The 4,386-nt window shown below is 41.2% G+C and overlaps 1 pseudogene; it reads left to right on the top strand.

Annotated features, from left to right (window-relative positions):
- Window positions 1-632: 632 nt before the first annotated feature.
- Window positions 633-1,044, top strand: LOC117717555 (large ribosomal subunit protein uL14 pseudogene; annotated as a pseudogene).
- Window positions 1,045-4,386: the final 3,342 nt, after the last annotated feature.

Raw genomic sequence — 4,386 nt, forward strand, 5'->3', positions numbered from 1 at the left:
TTCTCCAGGCTCCTGGGAAATGACCAGCAGGCTTAGAGATTTCTAATCTCTGACAAGTGGAGGTGCTTATCCTAGTTGTCTGATACGCTCTCTACAACTTTCATTAACCTGTAAGCTCTGTGAAAACAAGGATCATGATTTTTGGGGCAATGTGGCACAGTATTAAAATGTAAAGGGGTTAAAGATGTGCAAGATTCCTAATAAGCCACTGTGTGAGGTTTGGAAAATTATTATCAGTAGGTCGTATCTTTTTATCTGTAGCATGAGGTAACAAATATGACCTTTTGTAGTGGGGCTAAAAGATTGGAAAGGTAGAATACATCAAATATGGCACATGGAAAGTGCCCAAGGAATACTGGATGTTTAACAGCATTGCCATGGCAACTGTGTGCTTCCTGTCTCTGGCATCTAGAATGTTGAGTATATCATTCTTTCTCAGTACGATAGTGAAGGGACATAAAAGCCAGTTTCTGTCCCAGAAGATGCTTACACTAAGTCAATGGCTCCCAACAGTTAAAGAAATGAAGAGCATGAATGATAAGGTTTGGCAATTTTGGGATCTGTTTCTATAGTTTGTCTTTTCCAACAAGAAGAAAATGCCTATCCTTTTTGACTCTTTCTGGGCACTCAAGATGATGAAGTGAGGTTGTGGTGGGTCCTCTGAAGCAAAACTCCGTATTTCCCTGGGTCTTCTGGTAGGAGTTGTGATCAACTGTTCTGACAATACAGGAGCCAAAGAGTTGTATATCATGTCTGTGGAGGGAATTAAGGGTTGGCTGAACAGACTTCCTGCTGCTTGGGCAGGAGACACGGTGACAGCATGGGAAACCAGAACTAAGAGAAAATGTCCATCCAGCAGTGGTAATTCCATAATGAAAGTCATATTGAAGAAAAGATGGGGTGTTTTTTTATTCTGAAGAGAATGCAGGGGTCATAGTCAACGATAAAGGTGAGATGAAAGGTTCTGCTATCACAGGGCCAGTTGCAAAGGTGTGTGCAGACTTGTGGTTTACGATTGTATCCAGTGCAGGTAGCACTGCATGATTCTCCAGTGTATTTGTAAAAAATATTCACTAAAGAGCCTTTGCTCCAAAAGAGGAAGAAAAAGAGGAGGAGGGGGAAGAGGGGGAAAAAGGAGAAAGAGGGGGAAGAGGAGGAGGAAGGGGAGGGAGGAAGAAGAATGAAAGGAGAGGGGGAGTAGGAGGGGAGAAAGAGAACTATCATTCAACTCAGGCAGTTTGCAATATTAGCATAGCACTTTAGAGTTTTATAAAAAGTTGGTTTTTTTTTTTTTTTTTTTTTTTTTTTTTTTTTGTCGTGCTGGTATTTTATTGCTTCACACACCAATCATTGGGGAGGTTTTCTTTCGACCCACTTACAGACAAAGAAGATGAGATTCTGAATAGTGAAAGCTATTCAAATGTTGCGTATCTGGTACAGAGAAAGTGCTGGGATGAGAACTTGAGTCCTTGCTTACTGTTCTTCTGTCTCTGAGAACAGGCTCAAGGCTAACCCAACCAGAACTTGGTCTTTAATCATGATGGTAGAACACAAGCTGTGAAGTGGCCTGGTTGCCTTGGCTGAAAGTAATAAAACTAGGAGGCAGTCTCTAATAAACAACATTTCTTATAGCAGACCATTAAAAGCTTACCACCTGCGACCTGAAATCTCTGTGAAGCCAGCAAGCAGCTCAGCCTTACTCTGCTTTGAAATCCTAATACTCCTAGCATGAGAAATGTGTCTTCATTGTGCTAGGTTTGTTTATGAGAGTGAAATTGATCTGACTAGTTCCTGCTTTGATGATGGGAACAGGAAACTATGCAAGTCTTTTAACTCACGTCATTTAGGAACACTAGACACTGAAATATAATTCGATCACTCCTCAACTGTACAGAGCCTCTCCAGTCTCCGAAAAGGAAAGCATTTCTTGCAATAATTCCACCTGCCTTCCTCGGTAATTCCCTCTGATGACTTCCTAGGAGATCACAAAACAGCCTGACTGTACCCTGACTCTGGTTCTTCTCCTGCAGCTTAGCTGCGCTTAGCTTGGCCTTCTGTTCTTTTGCATCTTCCTCGTAGTCTTTATAACAGTGGTCACATGTCTAAGTCAAAACTGATGTCATATATTAAGTACTGTGACATCACAGAGAATAAATCCACTGCCTTGAAAAAACACAACCCAACCTGACATCCTCTGTATTTTCTTCTTTCTTCCATTCTTCTTATCTGCTCTGGCTTCTCAAGGAACTCACAGACATTTCAGGAAGGTAGAAAAAGGTTTTCTAAGACTAATGAACATAGTGTTTACAAGGAGAAAGAGAACATAGTAAAGTATGAAGGGTGGAAAAGTTGGGGGCCTCCTCAACTGGTTGAAAAAAAGAAGAACTTCTAAAATATGCATATAGCCTATAGAAAGGAACCAAAAGAAAGAAAATTTAAGTTTTATTTTCCAAATCTCAAAAATGAAGATAATACTTAGCTCGTGAAGCTGTTGAGATCATTGGCAATTGGCTCTGGCACACAGCATATAATCACTTAATAATCAAGAGTTATGGCAAGCCCTTTCTTGTACGCGCTCTGTTTTTCCTTTATTTGGAAAAGAAAAAGAGATGAGATTATCTTTGGATTTTCAAAATGTTTAGAATTATTATTTATTATTTTATATGGATAAGTGTCTTGCCCAAGTGTATGACTGTGTATCATGTGCATGTCTGTTGCCCAAGGCTGCCAGAAGTGGGCAATAGGTCCCCAGAAGCTGGAGTTACCGATAGCTGTGCGTGGCTATGTAGGTGCTGGCAACTGAACTTGGGTCCTTTGAAAGAGCAGTCAGTGCTCTTAACCACTGAGCTTCAGGCTCTATCCTTGGATTTAAAAACAAAAAGTCTTTCCAGAAATGGCATGCAAAACTCCTTTACAATCCACTAAAGCATCCTGTCCTGTGCTAACTTGGTTATATGAAAAGCCTTTTGGGGCAACATGTATCATATCATATAAGAGGTCAGAAGTATGTTTCTTTCTGCATTAACTCCTTTATTAAACATGCCCTGTTTCCTGGGGTCTCATAGCAGCCAGAGGCTTAGGGTAAACATAATAAAAAATGTGTGTATTTGCCCAAGTAACTTTGATAAATATCTTATAATTAACTCTCCATGGACTGAACTTAGTGTGTTGGCTATGTGGTTATGAGGTTATTTGTATGTGCTAATAAGCCAGCCTGGACCTACACCACTGTTGAAGGCCAGAAGAGCAAGGCCATTCCCTCTTAAACAACATGGATTGAGAATGGATGGAATGGTTTCCTAAAGGAACAGTGAGATACTATTTCTAGAATATGCTGGCAGGATCCAAACTGTTTCACCTACCTTGACAGCCCTGCTGATTAAAAGTTCAAGAGCTTAAAATGGAGTCGAGGACAGCCTGGTCTACAGAGTGAGTTCCAGGACAGCCAGAGACACACAGAGAAACCATGTCTCAAAAAACAAACAAACAAACAAACAAAAAAAAAAAAAGAAAAAAAAGAAAAGAAAGAAAAAGAAAGAAAGAAAGAAAGAAAGTAGCTCTGCATGTACCAAGCATGAATGAGACCCTGGGTCCAGTTTCCCGTTACTACCAAAAAAGGTAAGTTTAGGGTCTGAGGAGATGGCTCTCAATAAGGCGCCTTCTGAGCAAGAGTGGAGACATGAGTTGAATGCTCAGAACATACTCAGAAAGCTGCCGGTGGGCATGGGTGCTTGTATCCCAGCCATGGGGAGGTAGGTAGAGATAGATCATTGGCCAACTAACCTAGCCAAACTATGAACATCAGCATCAGTGAGAGGACCTGTCTCACTCAGAAAGTAAAGGTGGAACGTGATGGGGGACGACATACAATGTTGATCTCAGGGCTCCATGTTGGTGTGCCTGTGTGTGCACAGGTATCAATCATCTCATACTTGTGCGTATATATCACCAAGTGTATCTGACACCATGTGTAACTTTACACACATACAGAAGCTTAAAAATCCAGACACTCTGTGTGTCTATTGAAGGCTGCACATAGTGGGACAAGGCTGCTATGTCTTGTGGCGATCTGTGTCCTGTGCAGCATGCCAACGACTCAACCAGAGATCTAAAGGAAGAAAAACTGTGGTTGTTTCCAAAGCAGGAATATTCATCGGGCATCTATCAGGAGTCCAACCAATGTTGAATTGCTTTGATGTTGTTGATTTCAAACTGGCTGCAAAATTTCTTATCCTGGCATTGATGAGCAAGAGGAACAGAGAACTTTCTGAGACCATATTTTTAAACAAAGTCTTTTTAAAAATAAAACATGCATTCATTTGAATACCTGTCTAGCAGCGGGAGGGCCTGTCAAGGGTTCATCCAGGGACACCATAGAGCCAGGCA

This window comes from Arvicanthis niloticus, chromosome 12 (genome assembly GCF_011762505.2).
Source record: "Arvicanthis niloticus isolate mArvNil1 chromosome 12, mArvNil1.pat.X, whole genome shotgun sequence".
NCBI lineage: Eukaryota > Metazoa > Chordata > Mammalia > Rodentia > Muridae > Arvicanthis > Arvicanthis niloticus.